We start from the raw sequence: 21359 nt of genomic DNA on the forward strand, positions 1-21359 counted from the left end.
CAAAAACATGTGCAGAAGATCTAAATAGACATTTCTCCAAAGAAGACAAATAGATGGCCCAAAAGCCCATGAAAAGATGTTCAGCATCACCAATTATTAGAGAAATGCAAATCAAAACTACAACAAGGTATCACCTCACACCCGTCAGAATGCTCATCATGAAAAAATCTACAAACAATAAATGTTGGAGATGGTGTGGAGAAACGGGAACCCTCATACACTGTTGGTTGGAATGTAAATTGGTACAGCCTCTATGGAGAACAGTATGGAGGGTCCTTAAAAAATAAAAAAAATAGAGCTACCATATGACCCATCAATACACTCCTGGCCATATATCTGGAGAAAACCATAATTCAAAAAGATACATGCACCCCAATGCTTATTGCAGCACTATTCACAATAGCCAGGACATGGAAGCAACGTAAATATCCATCAAGAGAGGAATGGATAAAGAAGATATGGTAAATATATACAATGGAATGTTACTCAGCCATAAAAGAAATGAAATACTGCCATCTGCAGCAACATGGATGAACCTAGAGATTGTCATACTGAGTGAAGTAAGTCAGAAAGAGAAAGACAAATATCATATGATATTGCTTATATGTGGAGTCTAAAATAATGTTACAAATGTGCTTATTTACAGAACAGAAATAGTGTCACAAATGTAGAAAACAAACTTATTGTTACCAGGGGTGAATGGGGGAGGAGGGATAACTTGGGAGATTATGATTGACATATACACACTACTATATATAAAATAGATTATTAATAAGGGCCTACTATATAGCACAGGAAACTCTACTCAGTACTTTCTAATGGCCTATATGGGAAAAGAATCTAAAAAACCGTGGATATTTGTATATGTATAACTGATTCACTTTGCTGTACACCTGAAACTAACACAATTTTGTAAATCAACTATACTCCAATAAAAATTTTTAAAGAAAACAAGAAAAATAAGATATTTAGAAAAAACTCAGTATATTCTGTACAGCATGGGTTAGAGAAGAAATCACAAGTAGAATCAGAAATGTTTCAAACTTAAAAATTATGAAATTAATACATGCCAAACATATGGGTTCAGATAAAGCAATGTTTAAGGGAAAATTTATAGCTTAAAAGCTTAAATACATAAATAAAAAATTGGGCTAATTCAATGATTTAATATTCTACCTTACAAAGGCAGAAAAACTAAATCCAAAATAAGAAAAATAAAGTATTGAAGACATTGGTAGAAATCAATTACATAACAAAAAAATAGAATATGGTTCTTTAAAATGATTGACAAAATTCATGAACCCTAAGCTAGACTAATAAGTAATAAGGAAAAAGAATACTAATCCTCTTTAGGGTGAAATAGGGCTTATCACTGTAGATTCTACATCCATTAAAAGCAAAAAAAGAATATTATAAACAACTTTATGCTAACAAATTAGACAATCCAGATGAAATTGATACATTCCTTGAAAACAATACATTAAAAGTGACACAAGATAAAATTTTAAATCTTAATAGTCCTACATCTACGAAAAAATAGAATTGGTCATCATACATCTCCTCACAAAGAGACTTCCAAGACCACATATCAAAAATTTAAGAATAAATAACACAAATCTTCCACAAAACTTCTCAAAAAAATATAGGAAATGAGAACACTTTCCAGCATATTTTATTTTATAATCTTATTTTTTTATCCTGGAAGAAGTTGTTACAATAAAAGAAAATTATAGATCAGTATCTCCCATTAACATAGATGCAAATCATTTAATGATTAATTAACAAATTTAATCTAACAATATTTTTAAAGGATGATATAGTATGACTAAATAGATTTATCCCAGAAATGTAAGATTAGTTCAAAATTTCAAGAATAGGACAATATACAGTTTCTAATTTCTGGACTTAAAAGATAAGCTGGAACTAAAACAGAAGACAAATATATCATACAGGTTTGTAGAGATGATTGGAAATAATGTATCTTAAAACACTTTAATTGTTTCTGAAGATGGTAAGGATATATATTGTCTTTAAAATTTGTTAAGAAAAATATAGAGAATATCATTTATACTAAAGAAAATGAATAGAAATAGACACTTATACAACAAATTACAAGAAATTCCACCAAATGAAAATGCATACTTTTAAAAGCACACATACCAAAATTATGAATTTGATTATATCTTGTAATATAATACTTACATTATAAGCCTATAATGTAAGTGTCAAAAAACTCAACAAATTTGTAATATAAAGAACACATTCTCTGAAGAAAACGCAAGTAAGAAGTTAATAACACAGTATTCAAAGACAATATGATTATGTATACATATAAGTCCAGTTCAGTCTATATAGTAATTATTATAATTTATTAAAAATATAGCATGTTTGTGGCATATAATGTCAATATATCACTGTCCATTTTATTTCTTTACACCAGTAACTGTTGGAACATTTCATTTTAAAGTTATCACATTCAGTAACAACAAAAATACATGGGCATTTAGGAAGAAATGTAATAAATGTAAGACCTTATATGTAGAAAAGTGTTAAACTTTAAAAAGATCTAAAATAAATGTATGGATATACTCTGTTCATTAATAGGAAGATAATATTAAAAAAATATATCAATTCTGCCTAAATTTATTTGTAGATTGAATTCAATTACAATAAAATCCCAAGGGTAGAGTTTGTACAACTGACAACATAATTCTAATGTATATGGAAGAGCTGTGGGACAAAAATGACAAAAGTCTTATTAAGAAAAGTTATGTGGTAAGGGTCTTGCCCTACTGATAATCCAAGCTTACTATAAAATCAAAGTATTAAGATGAAGTGGTATTGGGAAAATAAATAGGCTAATGGAAATCTATCTCTATTAGACTTTGTGATAAAAATTCTTGAAACTTCCCAAAGAACAAATGTTCAGTCCATAATCACAATCCCAGAAAAAAAATTACCACTGCAGACCATTTTGATATCTTAGTTTATGGAATGGGCACATCACATAATCTTTTCTAATCAACTGAAAATTTAGTATTCTAGTAACTGCAACTCCAGGATCTTTGTATTGGCTACATGGCCTAGAAATCTATGATATATTTCTTGCTCAAAGACTTTAAAAAAGATGAATGGCCTTGGTAATGCTGAGAATTGCTACATTGACAACCTCCTCTGAAGTAAATCATTTTTTTTTCTTTTCCATTATAGTTTATTACAAGATGTTGAATATAGTTCCCTTTGCTATACAGTAAATCCTTGTTGTTCATGTATTTTATATATGATAGTGTGCATCTATTAATCACATATTCCCAATTTGTCCCTCCCCCCCACTTCCCCTTTGGGAACCATAAGCTTGTTTTCTACATCTGTGAATCTGTTTCAGTTTGTAAATACTTTCATTTGTACTATTTTTAGACTTCACAAATAAGTGATATCATAATATTTGTCTTTCTCTGACTTAGTATTATAATCTCTAAGTCCATCCATGTTGCTGCAAATGGCATTATTTCACTCTTCTTTATGGCTGAGTAATATTCCATTATATATATATACATATACATATACATATACATATATATATATATATATATATATATATATATATATATATATATATATACATACATACATACACTAGATCTTCTTTATCCGTTCATCTGTTGACTTGGCTATTGTAAATAGTGCTGCCATGAACATTGAGACACATGAATCTTTCTAAATTAGAGCTTTTATTTTTTCCAGATATATGTCCAGGAATGGGATTGCTGGATCATATGGTAACAATATTTTTAGATTTTTCAGGAACCTCCATACTGCTTTCCATAGTGGCTCTACCAATTTACATTCTCACCAACAGTGTAGGAGGGTTCCCTTTTCTCCACACCCTCTCCAGAATTTTTATTTGTAGACTTCTTGATGAGGACCATTCTGACCAGTGTGAAGTGATACCTCATTGTAGTTTTGATTTGCATTTCTCTAATAATTAACGATGTTGAGCATCATTTCATGTGCCTGTTGGCCATCTGTATGTCTTCTTTGGAGAAATGTCTATTTAGGTCTTCTGTGCATTTTTTTTGACTGGATTTGTTGTTGTTGTTGTTGTTGTTGTTGTTATTTAGTTGTATGAGCTGTTTGTATATTTTGGAAATTAAGCCCTTGTTGGTAGAATCATTTGCAAATATTTTATCCCAGTCCACTGTCAATGGAACAGAATAGAGAGCTCAGAACTAAATCCACACACCTATGGTCTATTAATCTTTGACAAAGGAGTCAAAAATGTACAGTGGAGAAAAGACTGTCTCTTCAGCAAGTGGTGTCAGGAAAGTTGGACAGCCGCATGTAAATCAATGAAGTTAGAACACCCCCTTGCTCCCTACAGAAAAATAAGTTCAAAATGCCTTAGAGACTTAAATACAAGACATGACACCATATAAAACACCAAGAGGATAAGAACTATCTGATAATGAGAACTTTGGGTTTGAGTCACAACCATGTCTCCAAATGATTCCAAGCTTAACAATCTCAAGAGCTCTTCAGAGCTTACTGAAGTATGTATCTGTAGAATTAGTTAGAAATGCCTTTGGAAATAAAATCCATTAAGTTTTTAAGGGACTATGAGAAGGATTTTATGTGAATAAGAACATTTTAAAATAATTACATATGCCAACATGTTGGAGCATAACATCTAGGAGTCATGCATGGTAAATCATGACAAGGACAACAGAATTGAATTTCTGCATCTCAAACTTTACTGTCAGTACATAAAGATAACTACTTCTGCTCAAAAATGCTTTGAGCAAAAGCTCTAATGTTCTAAGATCCTGCAAATCCCATTTCTATATGCTTTTTAAGTTGTTTAGTTCTGAATCAGCAGTCTAAAAGTGTGTTTAAACACTGCAGGTAACCATTTCCAATGGAACAAATAGGAAGGAAATCAGGTTAGGGTGAGGGCACCCAGCAGGACTCTTTTACTGTCTACTCCATGTCAGTGTAAATTGATTTCTTTAAGAAAGACACTCAGCAAAAAGAGAACAGATTGCAGGAAACATGTTCTGCATGCAAGAAAGAGCAAAGAGATAGGATACAGACTACTTGCTGATAATTATGCAAAAGGATTTAAAAAATCCACAGAAACATTATAGCTATAGCATAACAATATTGTAGCAGGTGGAAGCTGTACAGACTAGGTTTGCTTGCAGCAGCACAAAACAGATAATACATGAGTGATCTGGCCTATTCTCTTTCTTTTATGCAAAATATTTGCTAGCTCATAAGTTCCTGATGGTTTCTTTATCATGGTTCACGTTACTCAAAGTACTATTTGCTAAGCACAAAGTTTGAGCTAAATAATAATAACAAAGCAATGCATCGTGTAACAACTGAAGAGAAATACATGCATTAAGAATAATACTAAAACAATATAAAATTCTGAGCACATAGCTGGAAGAAATATAAAGAGCTCAAGAAATTGAGATATATTTGTGCTTACAAACTTAATTAGCTACATGCTTGTTAAGCAAAGCAGTATATAGAAGGGAACATTATCACAAATGGTAAAAGACCCTTCCAGCCCAAACTTGAACACCAAAAGGCAGCTATTTCAGTGAATGAAAGCTATGGATTCTTCCACTTTGTGAAGAACATACTTTGGGATATTACTAGTGGGTGGAGAACTTTTTAAAAATTAAACATTTTATTTTGAGATAATTTTAAATTCATGTGCAGTTGTAAGAAATAGAACAGAGATCCATCCCTATGCACTTTCCCCAAGTTCCCACAATGGTAGTACTTGCAACACCATTGTTCAATATCAAAATCAGGATATTGATATTAATACAGAAAACTTCCATCACCACAAGGATCCTCCATCCTTTTTAGCCACATGCATTAATATTACCCTTAATTTTCATTTCCAACTGCCAGCAACCACTAATCTGATCTCCATTTCTATGACTTTGTCATTTCAATAATGTTACATAAACACAATTTTAAAATATGTGACCTTCGTGATTGGCTTTTTTCACTTAGCATAATGCCCTGGAGATTCATCTAAGTTGCTGTTTGTATCAATAATTCACTCATTTTTATTGTTGAGTAGTACAGTGGACCCTTGAACAACACTTTTTTTTTCTCCACTAAACACAATACTACACAATCTGGCATTGGTTCAATCTGCAGATGCTGAACCATGTATAGGGAAGAACCAAGATACAAAGGACCCTTGTATAGGGAGGGCTAACCATAAGACATACCCGCATTTTTGACTGCATGGAAAGTCAGCGCCCCAAACTCCCAATTTGTTCAAGGGATTTATATCATGGTGTGGATGTACTACAGTTTGTTTAATTATTCACACATTGAAAGATAGTTGGGTTGTTCCCAGTTTTGTATTATCATGAATAAAGCTACTATTAACATTCCCATAAACGTTTTAGTATGAACATAAATTTTAATTTCTCTGGGTTAATTTCCCAAATGTGCAATGCTGGGTCTTATGGTAGTTGCACGTTGAATTTTGCAAGAAACTACCGAACTTTTCCATAGTGGATGTACCATTTTACATTCCCAACAGTAATGTATGTGTCATCTTATTCTAGTGCATCCTTGCCAGCATTTGGTGTCACTGCATTTTTATTTTACCCTTTCTGAAGTGTCTGTAATGATAACTAATTATGGTTTTAATTTGCATTCTCTAATGGCTAATGAAGCTGAATATACTTTCATGTACTTAGTTGTCATTTGTATATCCTCTTTAGTGAAATGTCTGTTCATGTCCTTTGTCCATTTCTAATTGGATTGTTTGGATTTTTATTATTGAGTTTTGATAATTCTTTCCAAAATATTAGTCTGTTGTTGGATATATTGTTTGCAAACATTTGTTCTCGTCCTGTAGCTTGCCTTTTTATCCTCCTAACAGGGTCTTTTGCAGAACAACCATTAAAATTTTTGATGAAGTCCAATTAGTAATTATTTTCCTTCTGTCAGTGTCAAGTTCATCATAAATTTCAAGTTAAATTTTGTATAAGGTATGAAGTTTAGATAGGGGTGGCTTTTTATTTTGTTTTTTTTTTTTCTGCTTTGATTTGGGTTTTTACTCTTGGTGGTGGTGATGGTGTGTGTGTGTGTGTGTGTGTGTGTGTGTGTGTGTGCGTGCATGAGCACTAGTGTGTGCATATTATCTATTCGTTTGTTAGTTTGTTTTTATTTTTTTTGCTTATAGATGTCCCATTGCTCTGGCAGCAGTTGTTGAAAATGATATCCTTTCTCCATTGAATTGCTTTTGCACCTTTCTCAAAAATCATTTGGGCAAATTTGGATGGATTTTATATTTTTGGGTTACCTTTTCTGTTCCACAGATCTATTTGCCTATCCATCCACAGTCCCTTGATTACTCTAGCTACTTAGGCCACCCTAATATCAGGTAGAGCATTTCTTTCCACTTAATTTTATTATTTAAAGATTTTGTTTTAGATATTCTAGGTCTTATGTCTTAGTATAAAATTTTAGAATAGGCTTGTTTTTATGCTATAAAAAACCTAAAGACTTCAATTGCTTTGGAAAAATTATAAATTGTATTATTTTTAAATTTCATTTTTCTTGTGGTAATTATTAATGTATAAAAATATGATGGATTTTTGTGTGTTGATCATAATTTCTGTGAACCTGCTGAATTCATTAGTTCTACAAGTTATTTTTGTAGACATCTTGGGATTTTATACATAGAAAATCATGTCATCTACAAATAGGGACAGATTTATTTTTTTCCTTCCCTATATGAAAACTTTTGTTTTCTTGTCTAATTGCCTTACCTAGGACCTCCAGTAGAAAGTTGAATAGAAATTGTGAGAGCAAACAATCTTCTATTGATCCTGATCTTAGGCTGAACACATTCAGTTTTTCATCATTAAGTATGATGTTAGCTGTAGGGATTTTGTAGATGTTCTTTATGAAGTTGAGCAAATTTTTCACTATTCCTAGTTTTCTGAGACATTTTTTTTCATCCACAGGTTTTAGATTTTGTCAAAAACCATTTCTGAATCATTTGGTATGACTATATAATATTTTTCCTTTAGTATGTTGATATGGTAGATTACATTGATTGATTTTTGAATATTGAACCAGTCTTGCATACTTGGAATCAATCTCACTTGGTCATATTGCATAATTCTTTTTATACATTGAAGGATTCAGTTTGCATATAAAATGTTGGTTACATTATACATGTAAGTTCATGAAAGATATTGGTTTGTAGTTTTCTTTTTGTTACTTTCTTTGTCTGGTTTTGGTATTAGTGTATAGTGACCATAAAATTAGTTGAGAAGTGTTTTTTTTTTCCTCAGCTAGTCTCTGTAAGAAGTTGTTGTAGCCCCTGAAATTTCAAATGCTCCCTTTCTAACATAGAGCTTCACAAGGCTGCAAAGGTCTACCCATGCATTCTTTTGCTCTCACTAGATAGGTCCTCAACCTAGAGGAAAAGGTTGTCCACCTAGCTAGTTCCCAGATCAGCCAGACCAGATGTCACCCACCTGGTCCTCAACCTGATGGGTTTCACCTTCCTGTGTGCCCTTGAAATTATTCAAACAAGCAAATTGTATCCTCCCTTGGGAACCAAGGGTCACCTCACCCTCTGGTTACTATGAAGCCTGCCTTCCACATCCCCAGTTGGTTCAATCTACTCATGAGTCCAACCCCTGTGCAGTTCTGCATGGTGCAGTGTCTTCTTCCCCAGGATGTATTTGTCATTAATAAACTGCTGCTAATGTTATCTGTCCATTTGGGGTGTCAGGTGTCTTGCCATCTTTTACTATTTAGGGTGGGATACTCTCTTTCACCAATGGAGTGAATAGTAGGTGATTAAAACAAATGTTATTAATTAAATTAATTGGTATTAATTCATAAATATTTGTTAGAATTATCCAGTGAAACCATCTGGTACCTGAGATTCCATTTTGGAAATTTTTAAATTACAAATTAAATTTCCTTAAAGGTTATGGAACTATTCACACTATTTCATCTTGATTGAGTTTTGGTAGTGTGTAATTTTCAATAAATTGGTCCATTTCTTTTAAGCTTCCCAATTTAGGAGCACAAAGTTGTTCATATTTTTCCCTTATTATCCTTTTAGTTGTTGCAGGATCTGCAGTGACAGCCCCTGTTTTACACTGGATTTTGCTGTTCTTATCTTTTTCACTTTTGATAGAGATTTGTCAATTGTATTAATTTTTTTGAATAACTAGCTAGTGTTTTAATTGATTTTTTCTGTTACTTTCTTGTTTGTAATTTCATTGATTTCTGCTCTTATTTTTTTAATGTATTTTTTCTGCTAGTTTTGAGTTTCTTATTTTCTCCTTTCTTGACAACTTTCTTCTTTACTAATGTAAGTATTTTGTACTATAAATTCTTTCAACATTGTTTTAGTTACATCCAAGAAATTTGATATGTTGTATTTTCATTTTCATTCAGTTCTACTTAGCTTTATTTTTTTCAACATCTTCTTTGACCATGGATTCTTTAAACTTGTATTTTTAAAAATGTTTCCAAGTATTTGAAGATTTTCCTGTTGTCCTTCTGTTATTATTTTTATGTTGTATCCATTATGAACACAGTATATACTTGTATTATTTCAAATTTTTATAAATATGTTGAAGTTTATTACCCAAGGTATGGTATATCCTGGTGAACATTCCATGGGTGCTTACAAAGAATATGTATTCTTCAGTTATTGAGTGACATGTTCTATAACTGTTTATTAGATCTTATTCATTGATGTGTCATTGAGTTCAATATCTTTGCTAATTTTCTGTCTAGTAATTCTATCAATTACTGGTAATGGGAAGTTGAAATCTCAAAGTATATTTATGAATTTAGCTATTTTTCCTTTCAGCTTTATCAGTTTTTTTCAATGTATTTTGAAGTCCTCTTGTTTGGTACAGACACATTTAGGATTTTTGTGTCTTCTTGGTTGGTTTATCCTTCAACAATTATGTAATGTGCCTCTTTGTCACTAGAAATTTTCTTTTTCAATAGGTTTACATTATCTTATATTAATAAAAACACTCTTGCATTTTTGAGTAATGTTAGTATGATATATCTTTTCCCATTATTTTACTTTCAATCCTTCCTATGTTATTGTATTTGCAGTGCATTTCCTGTATAGAGCATATAGTAATTTTTTTTGTTTTTTTTGTTTTTTTTTTTTTTTTTGCGGTACGCGGGCCTCTCACTGCTGTGGCCTCTCCCGCCATGGAGCACAGGCTCCGGACGCGCAGGCCCAGCAGCCATGGCTCACGGGCCCAGCCGCTGCGCGGCATGTGGGATCCTCTCGGACCGGGGCACGAACCCATATCCCCTGCATCAGCAGGCGGACTCTCAACCACTGCGCCACCAGGGAAGTCCCCTATAGTAATTTTTTAAACTCACCTGGGAGAACCTCTATGTTTTGTTTGGTGTATATGGACCACTAAAAGTAACTATAGGGGATACTGTCAAGATGGCGGAAGAGTAAGACGTGGAGATCACCTACCTCCCAACAAATACATGAGAAGTACATCTACATGTGGAAAACTCCTACAGAACACCTACTGAATGCTGGCAGAAGACCTCAGACTTCCCCAAAGGCAAGAAACTCCCCACATACATGGGTAGAGCAAAAGAAAAAAGAAAAAACAGAGTCAAAAGAATAGGGATGTGACCTGAACCAGGGGGAGGGAGCTGTGAAGGAGGAAAAGTTTCCACACACTAGGAAGACCCTTCACTGGGGGAGATGGGGTGTGGGAGGAGGGCAAGCTTTGGAGCCATGGAGGAGAGTGCAGCAGAAGGGGTTCAGAGGGAAAAGCAGAGAGATTCCTGCACAGAGGATTGGTACTGACCAGCACTCACCAGCCCGAGAGGCTTGTCTGATAACCAGCCAGGGTGGGTGGGGGCTGTGAGCTGAGGATCTGGCTTCAGAGGACAGATACCAGGGAGAGGACTGGGGTTGGCTGTGTGAACACAGCCTGAAGGGGGCTAGTGAACCACAGCTAGGCGAGAAGGGGTCCAGGAAAATATCTGGAACAGCCTAAGGGGCAAGAGACCATTGTTTAGGGGTGCGAGAGGAGAGGGGATTCAGAGCACGGTCTAAGCAAGCTCCAGAGATGGGTGCAAGCTGCGACTATCAGTGCGGACCCCAGAGATGAGCAAGAGACGTGAAGGCTGCTGTTGCAGCCACCAAGAAAACTGTATGCAAGCATAGGTCACTATCCATGACACTGCTCCCGGGAGCCTGTGCAACCCACCACTGCCAGGACCCAGTGATCCAGGGACAACTTCCCTGGGAGAACACTCGGCATGCTTCAGGCTGTTGTAATGACACGCTGGCCTCTACTGCCTCAGGCTCACCCTGCATTCTGTACTCCTCCCTCTCCCCAGCTTGAGTGAGCTGGAGCCCCTAATCAGCTGCTAATTTAACCATGTCCTGTCTTTACAAACAGATGCCCTCAGGAGACCTACAAACAGAGGTGGGGCCAAATCCAAAGCTGAACCCTAAGAGCTGTGCGAACAAAGAAGAGAAAAGTAAATCTCTTCCAGCAGCCTCAGGAGAAGCAGATTAAATCTCCACAATCAACTGGATGTACTCTGCATCTGTGGAATATCTGAATAGACAATGAATCATCCCAAACTGAGGTGGTGGACTTTGGGAGCAGCAATTTATATATATATATATATTTTTTTTCCTTTTTCTCTTTTTGTGAGTGTGTGTATACTTTTGTTTGTAATTTTGTCTGTATAACTTTGCTTTAAAAATTTGTCCTAGGGTACTGTCTGCCCTTTTTTTGTTGCTGTTGCTGTTGTATTTTTTCTATTGTTTTTAGGGCTTGTTATCATTGGTGGATTTGGTTTTTGCTTTGGTTGCTCTCTTCATTCTTTGTTTCTTTTTTTATTAGTTTTTAATCGTTAATTATTTTTATTTTAATAATTTTATTTTATTTTCATTCATTCTTTCTTATTTTCTCCCTTTTATTCTGAGCCATGTGGATGACAGGATCTTGGTGCTCTGGTGAGGTGTCAGGCCTGTGCCTCTGAGATGGGATAGCCGAGTTCAGGTCAATGGTCCACCACAGACCTCCAAGCCCCATGTAATATCAAGTGGCAAAAATCTCACAGAGATCTCCATCTCAATGCCAAGATGCAGCTTCACTCAAGACCAGCAAGCTACATGGCTGGACACAGGAACACAACCCCACCCACTAGCAGAAAGGCTGCCTAAAATCATATTAAGGTCACAGACACCCCAAAATACACCACCGGACATGGACGTGCCCACCAGAAAGACAAGATCCAGCCTCATCCACCAGAAGACAGTCACTAATCCCCTCCAACAGGAAACCTACACAACTCACTGAGCCAACATTAGCCACTGGGGACAGACACCAAAAACAATGGGAACTATGAACCTGCAGCCTGCAAAATGGATACCCCAAACACAGTAAGTTAGGTAAAATGAGAAGACAGAGAAACACACAGAAGTTGAAGGAGCAAGGAAAAAAAAAAAACAGACCAAATGAAGAGGAAGTGGGCATTCTACCTGAAAAATAATTCAGAATAATGATAGTTAAGATGATCCAAAATCGTGGAAATAGAGTGGAGAAAGTACAAAAACCTTTTAACAAGGACCTAGAAGAATTAAGCAGCAAACAAACAATGATGAACAAAACAATAAATGAAATTAAGAATTCTGTAGAAGGAATCAATAGCAGAATAACTGAGGCAGAAGGATGGATAAATGACCTGGAACATAAAATAGAGGATATAATGTTGCAGAGCAAAATAAAGAAAAGGAATGAAAAGAATTGAGGACAGTCTCAGAGACTTGTGGGCTAACATTAAACATGCCAATATTCGAATTATAGGGGTCCCAGAAGAAGAAGAGAAAAAGATAGAGACTGAGAAAACATTTTAAGAGATTATAGTTGAAAACATCCCTAATATAGGAAAGGAAATATTTAATCAAGTCCAGGAAGAACCCCATACAGAGTAAAGCCAAGGAGAAACACGCCAAGAAACATATTAATCAAACTATCGAAAGTTAAATACAAAAGATAAATATTAAAAGCAGAAAGGGAAAAATAACAAATAATATACAAAGGGATCCCCATAAGTTTAACAGCTGATCTTTCAGCAGAAACTCTGCAAACCACAAGGGAGTGGCAGGACATATTTAAACTGATGAAAGGGAAAAACCTACAACCATGATTACTCTACCAAGCAAGAATCTCATTCAGATTCGCCAGAGAAATTAAAACCCTTAAAGACAAGCAAAAGCTAAGAGAATTCAGCACCACCAAATGAGCTTTACAACAAATGTTAAAGGAAATTTTCTAGGCAGGAAACACAAGAGAAGGAAAACACCTACAATAACAAACCCAAAACAATTAAGAAAATGGTAATAGGAACATACATATCGAAAATTACCTTAAATGTCAATGGATTAAATGCTCCAACCAAAAGATATAGACTGGCTGAATGGATACCAAAACAAGACCTGTATATATACTGTCTACAAGAGACCCACTTCAGATGTAGGGGCACATACAGACTGAAATTGAGGGGATGGAAAAAGATATTCCATGCAAATGGAAATCAAAAGAAAGCTGGAGTAGCAATGCTCATAACAGAGAAAATAGACCCTAAAATAAAGACTATTACAAGAGAGAAAGAAGGAAACTACATAATGATCAAGGGATCAATCCAAGAAGAAGAAATAACAATTGTAATTATTTATGCATCCAATATAGGAGCACCCTAATACATAAGGCAAATACTATCAGCCATAAAATGGGAAATCGATAGTAACAAAATCATAGTAGGGGACTTTAACTCCCCACTTTCACCAATGGACAGATCATTCAAAATGAAAATAAATAAGGAAATACAAGCTTTAAATGATGCATTAAACAAGATGGAATTAATTGATATTTATACAACGTTCAATCCATAAACAACAGAATACACTTTCTTTTTAAGGGCTCATAGAACTGTCTCCAGGATAGATCATATCTTGGGTCACAAATCAAGCACTGGCAAATTTAAGAAAATTGAAATTGTATCAAGTATCTTTTCTGACCACAACACTATGAGACTTGATATCAATTACAGGAAAAATTCTGTAAAAAATACAAACACATGGAAGCTAAACAAAACACTACTTAATAACCAAGAGATTACTGGAGAAATCAAAGAGGAAATTAAAAAATACTAGAAACAAATGACAATGAAAACACGATGACCCAAAACCTATGGGATGCAGCAAGGTAGTTTTAAAAAGGAAGATTATAGGGCTTTTCTGGTGGCACAGTGATTGAGAGTCTGCCTGCTGATGCGGGGGACACGGGTTCATGCCCCTATCCATGAGGGTCCACATGCTGTGGAGTGATGGAGCCCGTGAGCCATGGCTTCTGGGCCTGCACATCTGGAGCCTGTGCTCCACAACAGAAGAGGCCACAACAGTGAGAGGCCCGCATGACGCAAAAAAAAAAAAAAAAAAAAAAAAAAAAAAAAAGGAAGATTATAGCAATACAATCCTACCTCAAGAAACAAGAAACATCTCAAATAAACAACCTATCCTTCCACCTAAAGCAATTAGAGAGAGAAGAAAAATACCAAAGTTAGCAGAAGGAAAGAAATTAAAAAGATCAGATCAGAAACAAATGAAAAAGGAATGAAGGAAACTGTAGCAAAGATAAATGAAACTAAAAGCTGTTTTTTTTGAGAAGATAAACAATATTTATAAACCATTAGCCAGACTCATCAAGAGAAAAAGGAAGACCCAAATCAATAAAATTAGAAATGAAAAAGGAGAAGTAACAACTGACACTGCAGAAATACACAGAATCATGAGAGATTACTACAAGAAGTAAATGCCAATAAACTGGACAACCGGGAAGAAATAGACAAATTCTTAGGAAAGCACAGCCATCAGAGACTGAAACAGGAAGAAATAGAAAATATAAACAGGCCAATCACAAGCACTGAAATTCAAACTGTGATTAAAAATCTTTCAACAAACGAAAGGCCAGGACCAGATGGCCTCACAGGCAAGTTCTATCGGCCATTTAGGGAAGAGCTCACACCTATCTTTCTCAAACTCTTCCAAAATATAGCAGGGGGAGGAACACTCCCAAATTCATTCCACAAGGCCATCATCACCCTGATACCAAAAGCAGACAAAGATGTCATAAAGAAATGAAACTACAGGCCAATATAACTGATGAACATAAAATCAAATATCCTCAACACAATAGTAGCAAATAGAATTGAACAGCACATTAAAAGGATCATACATCATAATCAAGTGGGGTTTATCCCAGGAATGCAAGATTCTTCAGTATTCGCAAATCAATCAATGTGATACACCATATGAACAAATTAAAGTATAAAAATCATATGATCATCTCAATGATGTAGAAAAACCTTTTGACAAAATTCAACACGGATTTATGATAAGGACCCTCTTGAAAGTAGGCATAGAGGGAACTTTCCTCAGCATAATAAAGGCCATATATGACAAACCCACAGCCAACACCATTCTCAATGGTGAAATATTGAAACCATTTCCACTAGATCAGGAACAAGACAAGGTTGTCCACTCTCACCACGTTTATTCAAAATAGGTTTGGAAGTTTTAACCACAGCAATCAGAGAAGAAAAAGAAAATAAAATGAATCTAAATCAGAAAAGAAGAAGTAAAAGTGTCACTGCAGATGACATGATACTGTATATAGAGAATACTAAAGATGCTAATGGAAAACTACTAGAGCTAATCAATGAATTTAGTAAAGTAGCAGGATACAAAATGAATGCACAGAAATCTCTTGCATTCCTATACACTAATAATGAAAAATATGAAGGAGAAATCAAGGAGACACTCTCATTTACCATTGCAACACAAATAAAAATATACCTAGGAATAAACCTAGCTAAAGAGACAAAAGATCTGTTTGCGGAAGACTATAAGGCACTGGAGAAAGAAATTAAGGTTGATAAAAACAGATGGAGTGATATAACATGTTTTTGGATTGGAAGAATCATCGTTGTGAAAATTGCTATACTACCCAAAGCAATCTACAGATTCAATGCAATCGCTATCAAACTACCAATGGCATTTTTCATGGAACTAGAAGAAACAAATTCACAATTTATATGGAAACACAAAAGACACCAAATAACCAAAGCAATCTTGAGAAAGAAAGGTGGAGCTTGAGGAATCAGACTCCCTGACTTCAGACTATACTTCAAAGCTACAGTAATCAAGCCAGTATGGTAATGGCACCAAAACAGAAATATAGATCAATGGAACAGGATAGAAAGCCCAGAGATAAACCCACACACATATGGTCACCTTATCTTTGATAAAGGAGGCAAAAATATACAATGGAGAAAAGACAGCCTCTTCAATAATTGGTGCTGGAAAAACTGGACAGCTACATGTAAAATAATGAAATTAGAACACTCCCTAACACCATACACAAAAATAAACTCAAAATGGATTAAAGACCTAAATATAAGGCCAGACACTATAAAACTCTTATAGGAAGATATAGGCAGAACACGCTATGCCATAAATCACAGCAAGATTCTTTTTGACCCACCTCCTAGAGAAATGGAAATAAAAACAAAAATAAACAAATGGGACCTAATGAAACTTAAAACCTTTGGCACAACAAAGGAAACCATAAACAAGAAGAAAAGGCAACCCTTAGAATGGGAGAAAATATTTTCAAATGAAACAACTGACAAAGGTTAATCTCCAAAATTTACAAGCAGCTCATGCAGCTCAATACCAAAAAAACAACGCAATGAAAAATGGGCAGAAGACCTAAATAGACATTTGTCCAACAAAGATATACAGAATGTCAGTAAACACCTGAAATGATGCTCAACATCACTAATCATTCGAGAAATGCAAATCAAAACTACAATGAGGTATCACATCACACCAGTCAGAATGGCCATCATCAAACAATCTACAAACAATAAATGCTGGAGAGGGTGTCGAGAAAAGGGAAACCTCTTGCACTGTTGGTGGGTATGTAAATTGATACAGCCACTATGGAGAACAGTATGGAGGTTCCTTTAAAAACTAAAAATAGAACTACCATACAACCCAGCAATCCCAGTACTGGGCATATACCCTGAGAAACTCATAGTTCAAAAAGAGTCATGTACCACGATATTCATTGCAACTCTATTTACAATAGCCTGGACATGGAAGCAACCTAAGTGTCCATCGTTGTATGAATGGATGAAAAAAATGTGGCACATTTATAAAATAGATTATTACTCAGCCATAAAAAGAAACGAAATTGAGTTATTTGTAGTGAGGTGGATGGACCTTGATTCTGTCATACAGAGTGAAGTAACTCAGAAAGAGAAAAACAGATATGGTATTCTAACACATATATATGGAATCTAAAATGAAAAAAAATGTTATGAAGAATCTAGTGGTATGCCAGGAATAAAGACACAGACCTACTAGAGAATGGACTTGAGGACACGAGTAGGGGGAACGTTTAGTTGGGGCAAAGAGAGAGAGTGGCATGGACATATATACACTACCATATGTAAAATCAATAGCTGGTGGGAAGCAGCCGCATGGAACAGGGAGATCAGCTCGGTGCTTTGTGACCACCTAGAGGGGTGGGATAGGGAGGGAGATACAAGAGGGAAGATATATAGGGTTTATGTATATGTATCACTGATTCACTTTGTTTTAAAGCAGAAACTAACACACAATTGTAGTTGAATTATCCTCCAATAAAGATGTTAAATTAAAAAGATAGTAATTATATGTTTGTACCTAAGTGTGCCATTTTATTATTTGCACTCTATGTATTTCTCTATTCTCTTTTTCTCTTTTCTTGGCTTCTTGTAAATTACTTGATTTTTTAGGGTTTCATTTTTTTAAAAAATGTATTTGTTTTGAGTAAATCATTTTGTTTAATTTTCTTTTGGTTTCTCTAGGTTTTCCAATATACATATGTAGCTTATCACAAACTGCTGATACTCAGTGGTTTACCTCTTTAAGTGAAGTATTGAAACTGCTTCCATTTGAGTCTACCCTCCCCAATTATTAAATATAATTGTCTCTGCTATTTTCTCTACATACATCAAACACCACAATGCATGTTATAATTTTTTCTTTGACAATCATATATGATTTAAGAATTTCATTGGAAGAAGAAAAATCTCTTATTTACTTCTACGTTTACCCATTCTGTTTTTCTCCTTTCTTCTTTCAATTTCCAATCCTTCTTATCATTTCTTTTGTTTGAAAAGCTTTCTTTAGCCATTAGTCAAAGTAAGATTTACTAGGGACAAATTATGTTAGCTTTCTTTTGTCTAAATGTTCTGCCACTGTCATTTAAATTAATATCTCCCTATTGGTAATGAGCCATTTTCCTCTGGTTGCTTTTGAGGTTTTATTTTCTTTTTATTTAATTTTCAGAACTTTAATTATGACATGTCTTGGCATGGATTCATTTGAGTTTATCTTGTTTGATATTTACTTGGCTTTTTGAATCTATAGGTTTATGCCTTTTATCAAATTTTGGATGTATTGAGCTATTGTTTCTTCAAATACTTCTTCAGTCACAATCACTCTCTTTTCTACTTCTAGTGATCAAATGATATAAATATTAAATCTTGGATTATTATCTCACAGGTTCCTGAGTTTCTGCTCATTTTTATTTTTCAGTCTATTTACTTTTGTTTTTAATATTATGGAAATTCTCTTCCACTGTCATCAGTTTAACTGATTTTAACTTCTGTCATACCTACTACTGAGCCTTTCCAATAACTTTTTATTTTGTGTTTTTTTATTCTTCAATTCTTAATTCCTTTTGGGATCTTTTCATAACATATTTCTTTTCTGAGGATCTCTACATTTATTCATTTCAAAGGAAATCATAATTACTTACTGACATAATTTTATGATAGCTGCTCTAAAATTACAGTCAGATAATATCAATATTTGATGTATCTAATAGTTTTCTGTCCATTTTATTTTCTCATTTAAGTTGTGATTATCATTTTTCTTATATGACTAGTGATTTTTTGTTATACCTGGATACAGTTTTGGATATTATGTTAGGAGACTTCATTCTATTTAAATTATCTATTTTACCAAACAGTCACTCTTTCAAGCTTTAGCATATATATTTTAGCAGCTCTCCTGGACTTTCCTGATGCTCCACTATAGGTAGATGAGACCTGCCACTCTCTGTGTTTGTAGGACGGAAAATGGATTGGTCCACAGGCTCTACCAGTGATGATGCTGTGAACATATTGTATCTCTCACCAAGTTTAGGATGTTTTCAGACATTATTTCTTCAAATACTTCTGTGGTTGTCAGTGAGAGTGTAGAAGGGGTGACCCGACACTTCACTGTTTCTACTATTGCCACTGCTGCATGCAGATCATACTCACTGCTACCAGAAGTTTTGAGACAGGAAATGGCTTTATTCACCTAAGATCTGCTGGGGATTCTGATGCACGCAGGTAGGACTACTGCTGCTGGCTGATGTGAGGCAGTGATTGGTTTGCCCTTGTACAGTCTACTAATGATGCTTTAATGGCAGATTGTGCTACTTCTGCTGACCACTGCTAGGTGGAAATTGGATAGCCCTACTGTGTTTTGCTACTGATATTGCTGTATGCGGATTAACCACTGCTGCCATTGGTTATGAATCTGCCTCCCAAGTCTCTACTGGGCTTTTCCTTTCCAGTGACTTGTCTAACACGATCAAGATTTTTTTTTTCATTTCCTGTTTTTTGTTGTGTTTGTCTCTCTATTCATTGTGGTTGACAGTTTCAGGATGCTCTGTTGTCCACTGCAGCATGTATGAGAGATTAAAAAACTAAAACACAGGGAATACAATGCAGTGTTCTTATACAACCACAGAGGACCCAAGTCAGTCAACCTTCTTCTTCATTTCAAGATGATCCTGATTTTGGATCACCTTGTACTGTGCAACTGATATTGAATGTTGCTAGAGGCTCAGCTCTCTATTGGCCCTGCTGACACTGGTAGGAGATAGAGTGCCATTAAGCTTTGCTTCACATCTCCTCTTTCAGTGTCCTGTTTCTAGAAGGTTGTGGCCGGTTAATTCCCCCTGGGGCCCTGCTGACGCCAGGAAGATAGTGGAGTGGTACCTAGCTCCATTTCACACCACCATACTGAGTCTCATAGTAATGCCAGGCGGGGGTATAGGCACAGCCCCTCAATGAGATCCACTGACTCTGGGGTGAGAATGAAGCAGATTAGATACTAGCTTTGCCTCACACTGCCTTGTTAACTCTCTTTGCTGACAAGTGAGAGTGGATGCTCAGATTGACGTTGGACTCTATTTGCCACTACTCCAGCAGGAATATCTAGCACCACTTGCTTACATTAGGTGAGAGATGAAAGATCAGCTCCTACACATCTTCATTCATAGTACCCCAGTAAAGGAATCAAAGAGTGTCCTGCTTTCAAGGAGAGGTGAATGAATAAATAGCTCCCTCCTCAGCCCTGCCAACACAATCCAATGGGGAAATCAGAGCATCACCTGCTTCTGCCAAACAAGGGATTAATTAGCTCCCTGTCTGGACTCACCAACATTACCATGCAGGTAAATTGGAGTGCCACAACATGCTTCCACGTGGTGTGGTTACATATCAGATCCTTATTCACCCCATTGATATCATGGGGAGGAGGCAATTTTTTCTGCTAGTGTCTGATTGGAGTAGAATAGTTATTGTTAAAACGTTTTCTGTTATTAAACTACCATTTTCCAGGTTTATAGACTAGGAATAATAAGCTTTCTTGAAGCTTCTTTTGTGTCACCAGTTAGTGTTTTGAGTCAGAGGCTATTGCAATAACATTTTCAGGATATGTGTTAGCCAATAAGCAAAGCTTGAGAAGCCACTGCCATGTCGTACCTGAAGTCCTGAGCTCCCTAGGTAGTCCAACATTTTCTTTCTACCTGTTAGAATTTTCTTATGATTAGTTATTAAGTTACATCTGAAGGGTTTTTTGGTTGTAAGAATAAGTAGCTGGGAGGAAAGGCCTACTCTATCACGCTAAGAATTGGATCTGTTGGAGAACTTGGAGTTAGAAAATTAACATGTGGGAAATGATTTGACATTGAAAACTTATTACTTAAATTTTTTGTATGGTCTCCACTTAATCTGCTTAACACATAATTTCATCAGCACCTTAAAATAAAGAACTACTCTGATTCCCAGTTTATAAAAGGTTTTCCTTTCATTGGTGAAAACTTCCACAGTCTCATGAATTTGAGACTCGCTTCTTGGTTCCTTTTTTTTTTCTTTTATGACTA

The sequence above is a fragment of the Delphinus delphis genome, chromosome X, assembly GCF_949987515.2.
Source record: "Delphinus delphis chromosome X, mDelDel1.2, whole genome shotgun sequence".
In the NCBI taxonomy this organism is placed as follows: domain Eukaryota; kingdom Metazoa; phylum Chordata; class Mammalia; order Artiodactyla; family Delphinidae; genus Delphinus; species Delphinus delphis.